Below are 18,358 nucleotides of genomic sequence, written 5' to 3' on the forward strand. Positions count from 1 at the left end.
TTTTGATCAACATCTATACTCAAGAATTGGTGTTCCTGATTTAGAGAAATTCTCCTGAACCTCACTAAAGCTTACTGTGCAAACCACAAGCTAAATGTTCAGAGCATTTATCAATTTTGGCAAAGCTGATTGGTTGTAAAAATTATAGTGATTTGGATAAATAAATTAGTAAATATTTTCACATCTTAATTTTGAAGTACTGGCTTTTCGTGACTTTAGGTTGCTATTCCAGAAAACTCTAACCACACTCAATGATATAAACACATTTAAATTTTACCATGGCTAAATACTAAACAGAAAGATTGTCAATGTTGGTATGTCCTGACAGTCTCTCAGGATATAGAACAACCTCCATGACAATAATCTTAATTTATTACCAATATTTCTGAAGGATAGATTATAATACAATATATCCATGTAACCAATGTAGTTGGCTCCTGAATATGCATGCAAATTAATGAAATAAGTGTATTGCATTTTTTTCACTGGGAAAGTGATATCAGTTGTACTATTTGACATCGGTATAAAGTCATACATTTTATATTGATATTGTCTCTGCTCATGTTCCAAACCACAGTAAAACAGTTGCTGAAGATTAACTAATGTCAATCCTCGAATATAAAGTGGAACCTATAACTTCAGTTGTGTACTGGCAGGGCTTTTCCTGAGGATTTATTGGGCCATGTTCCCAATTGAAATTGTTTCATATTTAAGCAAAATTCCCAAAATTTGCAGTGTACTCCTTAAAAATCTTTCCCAACTCACTATTTTTTTCACAAAATGAGACAAAAAGGCCTTCATCCCAAGCCAGCGAGAAAAAGCCCTGACTGGTTTGTCACATTTTCCTTCTCCAAAACCCAACTATTGTACGAACTTAGAAAAAAAAATGAAAATTATAAAAACTCCTGATCCATGGAAATATAAAACAAGCAACGCTTATGTTTCTAATGCCTAAATGATTTAGGAAGGTACAATAGTATGGCTGGGGGAAAACCCATAGAGTATGTCATACACTGTTGCAACCCCCTCCTCCTCCTTCTCCTCCTCCTCCCAACCCCCACCCCAACCCCAACCCAACCCCCTACACTGAGAATTGTAATAAACCTTCTCATCAACGTACGATAAGTGTGTACTAAATCCAAATGGCACTCTTTACTGTATCTTGTCAAAACCACAAACTAATGCAGTTACTTTTTAAGGAGAAGCCCATTGTTTCGTAGTAAGACTATATATTTGTCCTTATCTACATTGAGAGCCAAGAAGTCTATATAAAGTTACTTCAATTTAATTCAATTCTTTATTTGAACATTTGTAACAAAGGCAAAGTAACACGAGATATATGAAATAAAACGACCACAGTTTTACTAAGACAGATAGGGTGTAATTTAGAAAGAGTTGTCTTTCTTCTGTCAGGTAAAATCTGCTGAGAGCTGGGCGTATTCTGATACTCTTTGATATACCATTCTATCACTAATGCAGCGTCACGATTTCATGTGGTAAATCAAATATTGTCAGCCTTGGTATAACTGTGATCTGCTCAAATCGTGAAAATACTGGAATCGCATGATAAAACGTTAATTTTGATTAGACATGAAAAGAAAAAAAGTCTTGACGCAAAAATAAACCTGTAGATTACGATAACATACTACATATAAATGTGATAGCTATTTACTTGATGACTCTTATTTACTAGAGATCCATTACATTTTGATAACCCTTCACCTTTGATGAGACATATGTCCTTGATGACCCTTACGTCCTTGATAACCCTTACATCCTTGATAACCCTAACGTCCTTGATCACCCCGATGTCCTTGATAACCCTTACGTCCTTGATGACCCTTACGTCCTTGATGACCCCGACGTCCTTGTGAACCATTACATCCTTGATAACGCTTACGTACTTGATGACCATTACATCCTTGATGACCCCGACGTCCTTGTGAACCATTGCATCCTTGATAACCCCGACGTCCTTGTTGACCCTAACATCCTTGTTGACCCTTACGTCCTTGATAACCCCGACGTCCTTGATAACCCTTACGTCCTTGATAACCCTTACATCCTTGATAAGCCTTACGTCCTTGATGACCCCGATGTCCTTGTGAACCCTTACGTCATTGATGACCCCGACGTCCTTGTTGACCCTAACATCCTTGTTGACCCTTACGTCCTTGATAACCCCGACGTCCTTGATAACCCTTACGTCCTTGATGACCCCGACGTCCTTGTTAACCATTACATCCTTGATGACCCCGACGTCCTTGATAACCCTTACGTCCTTGATGACCCTTACGTCCTTGATGACCCCGACGTCCTTGATGACCCCGATGTCCTTGATAACCCTTACGTCCTTGATGACCCTTACGTCCTTGATAACCCTTACATCCTTGATAACCCTTACATCCTTGATGACCCTTACGTCCTTGATGACCTTTACGTCCTTGATAACCCTTACGTCCTTGATGACCCTTACATCATTGATGACCCTTACATCATTGATTACCCCGACGTCCTAGTGTCGTACATTGCTACATAAGTAGGTAAAATTGCCTCTTTTAGCTTTTAAAGACAATGCATTTCCACACAAAATACGTTCTGTAATGGAGTTTTTTTTTTTGTTATACTACATGTTTGCACGTACAATGTATACAATCGTTCTGGTTCGCTGTACTCCAGTCGGTTTCTACTTTACACTTAAAGTTCGATATAGCTGGAACGGCACCAATAATCCACACTAGTCTGTATTGACTGTCCTCGCAGGCAAAGTGATATCTGGATATTTTGATGGAGTAGAATACCTTTGATTGATTGTTTGATCACGTGATCAGTTGAACTGCAACCAACATGAAACTGTTATGTCAGGGTTTCCGTAAGAATGACGGATGAGATGTGATAAGAGGTCATTAAATTAGCAAATTAAATTTGCTTTTACTTTCTGAATATTTTTTTTCTATTCTTTGAGATGACGTTCAGTCGAGAAGCAACTTTTTGAAATCTGATTTAGATACAATCTGTCTTAGATAAATTTCACATTTAGTCTGTTTACCCGACCTTGTGGTCATACTTTAGTGGACACGACTTTTGATTCATCAGTAGTGTAGCAAGTTAAGAGTGTGATGGAATAAAAATACTGATGGGGATCGTTTGTTTGCTTGCTGGGTTTATCGTCCCATGAACAGCCAGTGTCATTTTGAGGCGAGTCTCCTTGTAGTAGTTGGTGACTACCTCACCGCACAACATACTAGTGGCCAGTCGCATGCCATCCAGTGCAATTAGGGTAAAGTGTCTCGCCCAAGGACACAAACACAGCAGCACAGACTGACCCGTTTCTCAGCTTCCAGAGAAACACAAACCGACACGGGTAGGGAGAGTTTGTACTCTATGTAATCTTAATGATATAGAAGACGAATTTCATTTTGTTTTAGTTTGTACTAGGTATTCTGATTTAAGACAGAAGTATTTAAAATATTATTATAGAAATAATCCAAGTGTATATAAGCTTACTCAATTACTTAATACAAATAATGTTAAAGACTTGTGTAATCTTGGGAAATATCTGTTAGCGGCAAATAAGTGCCGATCACAAGCATGAGATATATTTACATGTACAATGTATATATATATTGTAATGATAATATTGATTGATGTTACTATTATATTATATTATAGCTTTGTTCATTCTCCTGTGGCCAATTTAACATTTTGTATATATGTAAATATCCTGTATACATATGTTTACACTGATGAGTCGTAAGACTTAAAGTAATAAATGAACTTGAACTTGAACTTGTCGCACCACACACCTTGTGTGAGTTTACGTGGCCAGCGCTCAAACCGACAGAGCTATCGCAGAGGAAGGGGGCGCCGAGGTCCTTAAACCACTTACTGAATTAATGTCTGTGTCGATGTAGATCAAGCTTTTGTGCCGTGACTTGCATTTGCAAAATATTGATTGATGATTTTCCATTTGACTTTGGTCAATTTCTAATGTGTTAAATGCAGTTTTTGTGGTTTTGATTTCCTGTCATTTTAATGGTCACGTGTGTTTTGTGACGTCATTCCTTAAATGTTTTACACGGTAAGGGGTTTTGTATACGGCAGTGCACATGTAATACACTGATGATGTAGATTATTAAACACCTATACTGTATAGACACAACTTAAACCCACCCTTACACACAGTAGTTATTGACACTATTTCATGTCCCAGTGGGATAAGTATGTAAACATTTCGTGATTTAATTTATTATATCATTAGTTTATCCGCAACCCATCGCTATAAAATCTACAAAACAGGCGCCTGAAACATTAAAGTACCGCACAGGGAGACGGTTTTATAGAGTATTAATTCCGTAGCGGTGATTCGAATCACAACACGGCACCCAAATATTGAGCTAGCTACAAAACACCTTAGTGGGTTTCCGTCCATGCCATCCTTCCTCTTCGCTCAATGGTGTTTATTATACGATCCCTCCTCTGACCTCGGTGTCGTCCCTACGACCCCTTCCTCTAACTTCAGTGTCGTCCATACGACCCCACCTCTGACCTCAGTGCCGTCCATACGACACCTCCTCTGACCTCAGTGTCGTCCATACGACCCCTCCTCTGACCTCAGTGTCGTCCACACGACCCCTCCTCTGACCTCAGTGTCGTCCACACGACCCCTCCTCTGACCTCAGTGTCGTCCACACGACCCCTCCTCTGACCTCAGTGTCGTCCACACGACCCCTCCCCTGACCTCAGTGTCGTCCACATGACCCCTCCTGACCTGTGTCGCCGATACGACCCCTCCTCTGACCCCAGTGTCGTCAATACGACCCCTCCTCTGACCTCATTGTCGTCCACACGACCCCTCCTTTGACCTCAGTGTCATCCATACGACCCCTCCTCTGACCTCAGTGTCGTCCACACGACCCCTCCTCTGACCTCAGTGTCATCCATACGACCCATCCTCTGACCTCAGTGTCGTCCACACGACCCCTCCTCTGACCTCAGTGTCATCCATACGACACCTCCTCTGACCTCAGTGTCGTCCATACGACCCCTCCTCTGACCTCAGTGTCGTCCATACGACCCCTCCTCTGACCTCAGTGTCATCCATACGACCCCTCCTCTGATCTCAATGTCGTCCACACGACCCCTCCTCTGACCTCAGTGTCGTCCATACTACCACACCTCTGACCTCAGTGTCGTCCATACGACCCCTCCTCTGACCCCAGTGTCGTCCATACGACACCTCCTCTGACCTCAGTGTCGTCCACACTACCCCTCCTCTGACCTCAGTCTCGTCCATACGACCCCTCCTCTGACCTCAGTCTCGTCCATACGACCCCTCCTCTGACCTCAGCGTCGTCCATACGACACCTCCTCTGACCTCAGTCCCGTCCATACGACCCCTCCTCTGACCTCAGTGTCGTCCATACGACCCCTCCTCTGACCTCAGTCTCGTCCATACGACACCTCCTCTGACCTCAGTATCGTCCATACGACCCCTCCTCTGACCTCAGCGTCGTCCATACGACATCTCCTCTGACCTCAGTCTACCCCACCTCTGACCTCAGTGTCGTCCACACTACCCCTCCTCTGACCTCAGTGTCGTCCATAAGACACCTCCTTTGACCTCAGTGTCGCCCACACTACCCCTCCTCTGACCTCGGTGTCATCCACACGACCCCTCCTCTCACCTAAGTGTCGTCCATACGACCCCTCCTCTCACCTCGGTGTCGTCCACACGACCCCTCCTCTCACCTCAGTGTCGTCCATACGACCCCTCCTCTGACCTCAGTGTCGTCCCTACGACCCCTCCTCTGACCTCAGTGTCGTCCATACGACCCCTCCTCTGACCTCAGTGTCGTCCATACGACCCCTCCTCTGACCTCAGTGTCGTCCCTACGACCCCTCCTTTGACCTCAGTGTCGTCCCTACGACCCCTCCTCTGACCTCAGTGTCGTCCATACGACCCCTCCTTTGACCTCAGTGTCGTCCCTACGATCTCTCCTGTGACCTCAGTGTCGTCCATACGATACCTCCTCTGACCTCAGTATCGTCCATACGACACCTCCTCTGACCTCAGTCTACCCCACCTCTGACCTCAGTTTCGCCCACTCTACCCCTCCTCTGACCTCAGTGTCGTCCATACGACACCTCCTTTGACCTCAGTGTCGCCCTCACTACCCCTCCTCTGACCTCGGTGTCGTCCACACGACCCCTCCTCTCACCTCAGTGTCGTCCATACGACCCCTCCTCTGACCTAAGTGTCGTCCACACGACCCCTCCTCTGACCTCAGTGTCTTCCATACGACCCCTTCTCTGACCTCACTGTCGTCCATACGACCTCTCCTGTGACCTCAGTCTCGTCCATACGACCCCTCCTCTGACCTCAGTCTCGTCCATACGACCCCTCCTCTGACCTCAGTGTCGTCCATACGACCCCTCCTCTGATCTCAGTGTTGTCCATACGACCCCTCCTCTGACCTCAGTGTCGTCCATACGACCCCTTCCTCTGACCTCAGTGTCGTCCATACGACCCCTCCTCTGATCTCAGTGTCGTCCATACGACCCAGCCTCTGACCTCAGTGTCGTCCATACGACCCCTCCTCTGACCTCAGTGTCGTCCACACTACCCCTCCTCTGACCTCAGTGTCGCCCACACTACCCCTCCTCTGACCTCAGTGTCGTTCATACGACCCTTCCTCTGACCTCAGTGTCGCCACTCTACCCCCTCCTTTGACCTCAGTGTCATCCATACGACCCCTACTCTGACCTCAGTGTAGCCCACACTAACCCTCCTTTGACCTCAGTGTCGTCCATACGACCCCTCATCTGACCTTAGTGTCGTCCATACGACCGCTCCTCTGACCTCAGTGTCGCCCACACTACCCCTCCTCTGATCTCAGTGTCGTCCATACGACCCCTCCTCTGACCTCAGTGTCGTCCATGCGGTCCCTCTGGTGTTTTAAACGGTTGTTGGTTCGGTCCCAACCATATTAATAATTGTTATTTTTTTCTTTATAATATTGTTTGGTATTAAAAGATGAATTGAATTGATGAAAATATGATTATCTCCATGACGCCATGATCCGAGGCGATACAGAATTATCATACGCTTGTATTTATACGACGAAGTTTTTAACATCAGTCGTCTTTTAAAATTTTGTTTGAAGTTTTAAAAATGCTGGCAATGCTAAATCCTTTACTGTCGACTTGATTTAAGTCGTAAATACACTGTCTCCGTGTGAGCGCAGTTTATTGTCCCTCTGTCCATATACTACAACATGGATTTTTGTCAAGACTATATTTTAGTCAATCAGAACAACAGAAATTGAAATTGAAATTGTTGAAAAATCAACTAATTAGTGTGTGAAATAGCAAGTTCAGTACTTTAATAAAAACGAGACAGCAAAACTTTGACATTGTTGCTTTTGTCAGCGATTTCTTGTAGCTTAAGTACAACATGAATACAATTAAGGTGTCTGATTATTAGAATGTCGCCCGTGCATCAAATTGAGGTCCAATAACAGACGATTTCCGGAGGAAGTAATATTGTCTGCCGTGTCATCATAAACAATACTCACACAAACTAATTTGAGCAAAATATTAATGTATTCTTTTCAGCGGCAGTGTTAATTTTCGCTTATTTGTAGGAAATGTAGTTTTGTCGCGCATATACATTGTATAATTAAGGCGTGAGCGGTGATTTGCAGAACGTCTCAAAAATCGAGAAGCGAATCTGTAGTGGTTTTATCATCTTAAAAGTGATATTTGCAAAAAAAAAACAACAACAACAACAACAACAACAACCCAAAACAAAAAACAAAAAAAAAACAAGGGGCTGGTGACATCGAGATATTGCTCTAAAAGAGATTTGAGAACGTTAACATCCGATTCCAGTCGATAGTTCAAAGCTATTGTAACTGGCAGCCATGTTTGTTTTACAGCTCTCATTCAGACCTACATGTAATTATACTGTTAATTACGCGGGTCTAACAGTCTCGTAAACTAAAATTCTGTTTCTTTGTGACGTATGTAGGCAAATACGACATGCAATGATGTGTTTTCTGATCCTCCATTTGTCGATGTAAGATATATCAAAGAAAATACATAATATGGTCAAACATCTTCGCGGAGACATCCGGGGTATTGGAGAAATTCTTATTAATTTATGGTGACTACCAAAGAGACCATGGTTCCCATGGAGATCGGCAGGATTACACCACCAAGCATGCAGTTGATGCCGATGTATTAGATATGATTTCTCCTCAAGGTTGAAATACCCGGAGCTTAGCGGAAATTGCATTTTAAACAACGGGGGTCTATGCATTTTGCCCGATAGGTTTAGACGTTCTTGGAGAGTCATAGCCCGCCGGCGACAATTCCTAAGCGTTTATCAAATGCAACTTAAAATTTCCAGTCTGCTAGTATGGAATTGGATATAGAACTGCCATTCTTTTTTGTTTTTTTTTTACTTGTCAATGTCAAGGTCACGGGCGTAGCTGGACCATATTTTATGTGTAAGCACTGGCAATCCTACCATGTCAGCGCAGTGGTTCTATGGGGTTCTGGAGTCATCCACCCCATAACAAAACTGAACATCAAATGGTGACATTTGGCCGTATTTTGACTATCCAAATACACAATACGATAAAAATATCCGGATAAATCAACGTTTATGCATACATGTAGGCCTAAAACTTTAAAGGCACTGGTCAGAAAGTTAGACGACACAAACGGCATAAAGTTTTAGAACAAACGTCAAATGTCAAAACTTCTTATCTTAAATACATGTACATCTATTTAGGAAAATTATGTGGTTTATATGTGGTTACATGGCAGCTATGCGGCTGGGTCAATGGATACTTTATTGAGGCTGATGGTGCGCCAGAGTGTTGACATCTGAGCATTTGTAGTACATTGTTGTCATGGAATTGTTGTAAATAAACATCAGCCATCTTATCATGACAATTATATATTCCTGTCGCTACATCAAATTTATCGTGGCAGTATACGTGTAACTATTACCCTGGCCACAGAGACAGCAAAATACGGTAAATATACCTTGAAAACAAAGATTACGTCAACAATTCAAGAAATAGAGGATATCTAACAGTGTCTTCAGTAATACCAAATATATTTCACGAGTGGGGCTAATATTTTGATATTTTTCACGAGTGCGCAGCACGAGTGAAAAATATCAAAATATTAGCAACACGAGTGAAATATATTTGGTTTTACTGAAGACACTGTTAGATATTCTGTTTATTACATTTTTTTATCAACGAAAACCCTACCCCGTATGCTAACTAGGACTACAGAGATAATTTGTAAACAAAAAAAAGTAGTTTCCCCTGTCCAGGTGCTGACATATATGTCGGGCTTTCTGATTGGTCAATTATTTTGGTATTTTCTAATCATTAATTTGATTGGTCAAATCAGCAAAAGTGAAAAAATATCACTTTTATAGAATGAATAATTTTTGATATTTCACTGGTAAAAATGTAATAAATTCCATTATTTATCTGCATTATTTTCAAAACTTTCCCATGATACTGTAATTATGACTTATTGCCATATTCGTCTGAATCAAACATCATTTGTTACTTCCGAAGAATTTGTCAATGATTATCTGTATTACGAAATATTCTTATTGCTTACAATCAGACGAGCCATTGAAGCTATTTAATCACTCAGATGATATTAAATATAATTTTATGGTACTCGTCTGCCTGATGCCAGTTTTCGACTGCATTACCCGTAGACCCTGTAAAAACCCACCGTCATGGTTTTTGACCAGTAAATTGATTGCTGCAAGTCTCCCCACATATATGAGTGAATATTTTCTGTGATCTTTCAGGAATTGTTGTACAGGCATATTCAGTCTTATCTGTAAAGCACTGTAGTTTATATGACTATGGTAATTTAACATGATATGGCAGACCTCTGTATAATATTCATATAAAATTCCGTTTATAATGGAAGAGAAATGGCATATGGTGTAGGTTTTTCAAATGAAACCAGAATTCTGACTTATACCGGCTCGAGAGAAATGATCAACGAGGTACATGCTATTTCTTTCTTTTTCTACTCCACTATACATATAACAGTTAGACTCCGATTCGAAATCCTTGTATTCATGCGCGCCACCTAGCGGAGAGAATTGATACTTACGCAGATATTCCAGCCTACACATAACGTAAGAAATGACGTCGCCATTTGTAACGTCGATTTTGATTGGCTGATAACAGTGGCGTAATAATTTCTATGAGGAAAAACATTCATTAATAAAAAAGATTTCCACAGGGATTGTGTATATATAGTAAATTAGAGTATAAGGATTAAGTTGAATACATATTATTATATGTATCTAACAAAAAAAAACTGCAATGTACTCTACTGATAGCTATTCATGTGACATTTCTTTGTATGTGGCCTACCTACATTGCGTCAAAATTGATTCCGGTATTGTTCATTACATTTATTGGTTTTTTCTCTCTTTTTTTTGTCTGGTGGCCACTGGCAGAGAAAAGTTTATTTGTGTAGTCGAGATTAATGTTTGTCAGATACGTCTGCCCCCCGAAACATGTAATTTAATGTTTCCGGGTTCTGTAAGTAGTAATGACATTTTTTGCATTATGAACATCCAGAAATCACAGGAAATTGTGGATGTACAGGACACGAGGAGGTTGACGTCCTCCTACCCAATAATGTTAAAAGATAGTCTGTAATGTACATCATCATCATCGTCATCGTCATCGTCACCATCATCGTCGTCGTCATCGTCACCATCATCGTCGTCATCATCATCATCGTCGTCGTCATCATCATCATCATCATCACCACCACCACCACCACCACCACCACCATCACCACCATCACCATCATCATCATCAGCAGCAGCAGCAGCAGCAGCATTGTCGTCGTCGTCGTCGTTATTATATATCAGTTATGCTTCCTTTTTATCTTATATATTTCTTTATTTTGGTAAAGTCGCAAGAAACTTGAACCATCGAAAACAGCAACATTAGTATCTGAATACATGAAGGATTGACCTCTCTTGACAATGTTATTGGTCTACATAGAAATGGAATTCTCCATTGAGTGAAGGTCGGTCATAAACATCAGTTGAATGCGTTTGTTTAAATCCGGTTTAATCAAAGAAATTGTATTGGTGAGAAAAGGGGGGAAACAAGTCATGTTGTACAAGTAGTACTGCTTCAAGATGTCGTTCAGTCGAATTGCTTCTATCCCCTGTTTTTCAATTAGAGGATTTCTATAAATTAATTTCTAAAATACGTGTTAGTGCATATTGCGAAACGATTCTCGACGCTATGCGTGCCTTACTCCTCCTCAATTTGTCATCAATTCTGATAATCGCCGAACCCACCATAATACTTTAATTACGAATGTCGGGCTACTTCAGGTGGAAACACGTGATCATTCATCTAGCACCGTCCAGCTGGCACCAAGTGCTTTTAAGAAAATCGACAAAGAAAAATATGTTATGTACATGTATATTTAGTATATATATCTCATCTAACTTATAGGAGACGCTCCCCTTTGTAACTAATGGTAAACCCGATATAAAACTTCACTGTTTATTCTAATGTCCTGACTTTCAGCTTTTATGTGGTTTTTTTATGTGTCTTTTGCTTTTCTATTTATTTATTTCACTTATTTAATCATTGTCATCTTGCATACGTTACTTCTAAATAAACCGAATATAAATTGATGTTTCTCTGCAAATATGACGTAACAATTACAGTGACGTCATAAATGTTGATTGGTCACCTCTCGCTCTTGGTACATGTAATGACAAGGGTGCAGAGTGCCCCACCAACAGTGGTATACAGTAATGGACCAAGCCCACATGACTGTCCGTATGTAAATCTGGATTGATCATGGTAATAACATTATACAGCGTGCAAGTGCGGAGAAACAGCTGTTGCCCTGGACTCACTTTTGCTAGATCGTCAAACAGAAAAAAGTAACTTATCCTATTTACAGCCTAACAACAGATTGTGTCGGTGTTTGTGTCTGGACGGGCCGTATTAACATCGCATGGTCTATGTCATTGTTGTGTTTGGACTACATAGACATTGTAAAATGTATACAATATACATACTATTAGCTCTGTTCAGCACGCGTATCATTGCTTGAAATAACAAAAGACGGTGGTCTGGGGCTCTCTCCAATGTCAAGACACACAAACACCGTACCGCTATTCGATAGCAGCTTCTTTTTTGTGTATTGGCGTATAAAGTAAAAACCGGATCCGGGATAAGCTAGTTCCGGATATTTTTAATTGTATGTTTTTAAAACTCATCACAAGTAACATATGGTGACGAGGATCAATTACTCGTGTGTATTGATAAGACCGCAGTATCGGCAGATAAGCCGCCTGGGATTTACCGGGGGTTTGTCGAGAATCCAGCCAGTCCCAGCTGTCAGAAAGGTGATAGAATTGGGGGTAGCAAGTATCTAACAAAAATAAAGAATCGTTAGGTTTGTACTAGATCTGCCGTGTCCCCCTTAAAAACAAACTGATTGTTTCGTGTTTCACGGAAAAATGTTAAGGTCTGATGTGAATTCGTGTCCGCTGTTTAACCGGTATAATTAGACACGCGATGTAGCGAGCTATGATCCCCAAGGGACGTACTGGATGCTTTGTGAAGCTGTGTTCCCCGATGAACACATTGGACGCTATATGGAGGTGTGTTCCCCGAGGGACGCTTTGGACGTTATGAGAAGTTGTCTTCCTCGATGAACAAATTGGACGCTATATGAAGGTGTTCCCTGATGGATGCTTAGCATGCTATGAGAAGCTGTCTTCCCCGATGAACATATTGGACGCTTTATGAAGCTATGTTCCCCGAGAGACGCTTTAGACACTATGAGAAGATGTCTTTCCCGACGAACACATTGGACGCTATATGAAGGTGTTCCCTGATGGATGCTTAGGACGCTATGTGAAGTTGTGTTCCTGGTAAGCGTTTCATCCGTTGCATGGTGTACACAATATACACAACGAAGGGCTAGTTTCCCTCGAGAACAATGTGGCAAAGGCTTACCATGGTCATTGAACAAGTACAGAGAGGTCGTACTACATTGACGTAGCAAGAACGTAGTGACAACGCACCGAAAACGCAATTACATGGTACAATTTCTGTAAGTCTGTGGCGCGCTTCTACTCCGTCAGTGAAGTCTTCATTAGATTTGGTTACGTCATTACTACGTCACTGTCGTCCTTACTACGTCCTTATTAGGTTCTCACTGCTTCCTGATTGGACGATGTCCTCGCTGCGCTTTTTTAATATGTCCAAAGTACGTCCACGTCCTTCTAGTCTATAAAAGGATACCACGTCCTCATCGGCTTTTGCTGCATTCTATACTTCTCTACCTTGTACAAGGCTTTCACTGCATTCTATACTTCTCTACCTTGTACAAGGCTTTCACTGCGTTCTATACTTCTCTACCTTGTACAAGGCTTTCACTGCGTTCTATACTTCTCTACCTTGTACAAGGCTTTCACTGCGTTCTATACTTCTCTACCTTGTACAAGGCTTTCACTGCATTCTATACTTCTCTACCTTGTACAAGGCTTTCACTGCATTCTATACTTCTCTACCTTGTACAAGGCTTTCACTGCATTCTATACTTCTCTACCTTGTACAAGGCTTTCACTGCATTCTATACTTCTCTACCTTGTACAAGGCTTTCACTGCATTCTATACTTCTCTACCTTGTACAAGGCTTTCACTGCATTCTATACTTCTCTACCTTGTACAAGGCTTTCACTGCATTCTATACTTCTCTACCTTGTACAAGGCTTTCACTGCATTCTATACTTCTCTACCTTGTACAAGGCTTTCACTGCATTCTATACTTCTCTACCTTGTACAAGGCTTTCACTGCATTCTATACTTCTCTACCTTGTACAAGACGTTTACTGCATTCTATACTTCTCTACCTTGTACAAGGCTTTCACTGCATTCTATACTTCTCTACCTTGTACAAGACGTTTACTGCATTCTATACTTCTCTACCTTGTACAAGGCTTTCACTGCATTCTATACTTCTCTACCTTGTACAAGGCTTTCACTGCATTCTATACTTCTCTACCTTGTACAAGGCTATTACTGCATTCTATACTTCTCTACCTTGTACAAGGCTTTTACTGCGTTCTGATTGCGTCCTCTAAAACATTTTCAGCACACATACAGTTTTTGACGTATTTTGAACATGGCTATGTATGAATGGGGTTTAAAACAGGGCAGACAAAATTGAGCTAATTTGTACGTCACTATCTTACTGGCTGTAATCACATACGTTTGTATACGACATATATACATTTTACTTAAAAACCTTATATATACACGTACATTGTATTTACACGGTATTTACACGACATGGCGGGTAGCCGTGATAAACAGGTGTGATTAACATACCAACCAGTAGACAGTTCCACTAAGTAATGGAAAGGTTGAAGCAATCTAATTTGTAGAATTTAATTAGTGCTATGTATTTATTGCGTACCATTAACATTCTGTACTGGCCGCCTGGGTTAACAAGGTTTGTGACGTTTCCCGGCCAGCGCGGGACATTAAACAGGCAAGGCAGCTTGTGACGAGATACGGAACAGAGACAATATGGTCGGTACCTTTGGTCTCCGAACCGTAACGTAATTGTCAGACTCCGAATAGCAATACAACAATCAGAAAGCATTGATTTACAGGTTAGGCTTCGCTTGTCCCCCAGAATGCAATGCACGTGCCCTGTAAAGATAACTATAGTAAAACATAACATTTACTTTCGGTGACCGCGTAATGTGGCGCCTAATGTGAGTAACGGTGTGTATTGTAAACAAAAGTTATTGATGCCAAAAAATACATGTACTAACACAGTTTCGTCATTGGTACTGTGAGTCACGGACTTCTACCCTCAGTACAAAGGAGTGCTACATACGTGTAGTATATGAATCTATCAGTGTCTAGTCAACTATAACGATACTGTATAAGGGCAAATGTAGAGTTAAAATTAGAGGTTCGTGTTTATTTATTCAATGAATGTAAAATAAACTTTAAAACAATCAATATTAAACAAGAAATATGTTTAAAAAAAATAAACGGCATAGTTTTAATGCTGGTGGTGATAATATGAAACTGCTGATGAACTGAATTAACGAAATAATGCGTTTCAGTGCGGATAACACAATGTATATGAGTTTGAATCATTTTTGGTGATAATAAGACTGCATCTGAATCAGGAATATGATTTTATTAATGTGTCATTTGAAAAGATACATCCACTTATTCAGCTTGCATTGAATCTTAGCTTTGTTTCGTTTTTAACTACATACATGTATTTGCATTTTGCATTTACCGCTACATTGACCAATTACATACTTCATCTTGACCAGTAACGCCACCTGTCGCGTCATATCCGGGGTCAAAAGAACATTATACGGCTATGCCGAAAACAAAAAATCTTTTAACACGACAGGGAAGCATTCTATGTAAGAACTTTTTCGGAATCACAAACTGAACTTTGCTTGAAAACCTTGAAAACACGCCGACGATCACCTGGTAAATGTAGCAGCTGTAAAAGTTCCTTGGCAATTCTGTTAAATTAGTTCTTTACAATCCGTGGTTTGATTAACATAGGTCTAATTGCCATAAAGTGCAACCTGTTTTAATGCGCAAATAAAGCAATCAAAGATACGGACGGCGGAACGGCTTGTCAATTAGTGGCGAAGTCATCGCTGACAACCATTCTCTACGACTGCTGGCTTCCGCTTTGTTTTTTACAGACGTCTTCCGAGCAAGTGTGTGCTATCTAAATTTAATTACTAAAATGACATTCCAATGGCGCGATGTTACAAATTAATAGTCAGATTTGATTTCTACCATCGCCATATTGGTAGTGCGATGTAAAGACATGGGCTTGGGTTCTGTAGCAATAGAGATATGCGGTTGTTTGGAAGGCAGCGGTTTGTCCCCGAGGACTAAAACTTAGTCACTGTAAATTAGCATTGATAGCATCCATGTAATTTAAAATTCTAAACTAATAAAAATCAGAGAAGAAATGTTTTCTAAGGTTTGAAATCACAACTGGAGATAAGTGTTGTGTGCCTAAGGACTTGTCTAGCCCGGCTTCCGGCACGGCTCCCCGGAACAATTCAATACCTAATCACTGGGCCATTCTGTCGGCTTGCATGTCAGAAGTGGCGTAAAGGCCGCGTTCTTAGTTACAGATAATCACATTGTCATAGAGCACGCAACTATTTTACTGCGAACAGATTCTCACAAATAACTCCGTAAATGATAGTTATGTTGGCTTATTAAATCATTATATGTTTTGTGGGTTGTCTCTCTTATTTATTGTCACTAAGGATTTTCACATTAACAGAGAAACCAGAAATATTTGTAATCTGATGAATCACGTTTACATAGAATATTTTGATTGTGTAGAGGAAAAGATAATTATTGGAGTACAGCCCCTGGACGCTGTACATAGCCAGCGGTGGTCGTAGCTCCGTATTTTCCGCTAGCCGTATACAAATTAAGCTATTTACATGCAAACGGATGCAGAAATTCTTATGCATAAAAAGGAAGATGTCACAATAAATCTAGGGACAATCCAATACCGAGTTGATGGGCCTTCTGTCTAGAATTACACAGCAACATGTCTATATAGAATTGGAGCTATTCTACAAAATAACATCTTATTGGTTGTCCGTCGGATATCTCAGAAGTTTTCTTGAAATGTCAACGTGGAACGAAATCGGCAAATACTTGAGATACTATCTAAAAATCCCATTCCAAGCACAACATCTGATACCATCGTCTCATGTTTACCGCCCGATACTCTCTAACACATCATCGTCCCAAGTATACCGCCTGATACTCCCTAAAACATCATAGTTTCAAGTATACCGTCCGATACTCTCTAAAACATCATCGTCCCAAGTATACCGTCCGATACTCTCTAAAACATCATCGTCCCAAGTGTAACATCTGATACTCTCTAAAACATCATCGTCCCAAGTATACAGCCCGATACTCTCTAAAACATCATAGTTCCAAGTATACCGTCCGATACTCTCTAAAACATCATCGTCCCAAGTGTAACATCTGATACTCTCTCAAACATCATCGTCCCAAGTATACCGCCCGATACTCTCTAACACATCATCGTCCCAGGTATACCGCCCGATACTCTCTAAAACATCATCGTCCCAAGTGTAACATCTGATACTCTCTAAAACATCATAGCTCCAAGTATACAGCCCGATACTCTCTAAAACATCATCGTCCCAAGTATACCGCCCGATACTCTCTAAAACATCATCGTCCCAAGTATACAGCCCGATACTCTCTAAAACATCATCGTCCCAAGTGTAACATCTGTTACTCTCTAAAACATCATAGCTCCAAGTATACAGCCCGATACTCTCTAAAACATCATCGTCCCAAGTATACCGCCCGATACTCTCTAAAACATCATCGTCCCAAGTATACAGCCCGATACTCTCTAAAACATCATCGTCCCAAGTGTAACATCTGTTACTCTCTAAAACATCATAGCTCCAAGTATACAGCCCGATACTCTCTAAAACATCATAGTTTCAAGTATACCGTCCGCTACTCTCTAAAACATCATCGTCCCAAGTGTTACATCTGATACTCTCTAAAACATCATCGTCCCATGTATACGGCCCGATACTCTCTAAAACATCATCGTCCCAAGTATAACTTCCGATACTCTCTTAAACATCAAAGTTCCAAGTATACCATATGATACTCTCTAAAACATCATCGTCCCAAGTGTAACATCTGTTACTCTCTAAAACATCATAGCTCCAAGTATACCGCCCGATACTCTCTAAAACATCATCGTCCCAAGTATACCGCCCGAAACTCTCTAAAACATCATCGTCCCAAGTATAACACCATACTCTCTAAAACATCATCGTCCCAAGTATAACATCCGATACTCTCTAAAACATCATCGTCCCAAGTATACCGTCCGATACTCTCTGAAACAACATCGTCCAACGTATATCGACTGTGAAATACCTTGCCCGTGCCGGATTTCGAACTAGCGACCTTTCGCTCTCAAGGCAAACAAACTCTCACTAGGTCAAAAGGAAATTCCCGCTAGGATGAACTTAAACTCTCTACTTTTACTATTCTCTTAAACATCATCGTCCCGTCAGATGCTCTTTAAAACTTCATTGTCCCAAGTATAACGCCTGATTTCTCTAAAACATCATCGACCCGAGTTTAACGCCTGATCTCTAAAACATCATCGTCCCAGGATGTTGTTTACGCCGACAAGCATTCTGAATTAAGACGTTAAA

Source organism: Pecten maximus, chromosome 9 (genome assembly GCF_902652985.1).
Source record: "Pecten maximus chromosome 9, xPecMax1.1, whole genome shotgun sequence".
NCBI lineage: Eukaryota > Metazoa > Mollusca > Bivalvia > Pectinida > Pectinidae > Pecten > Pecten maximus.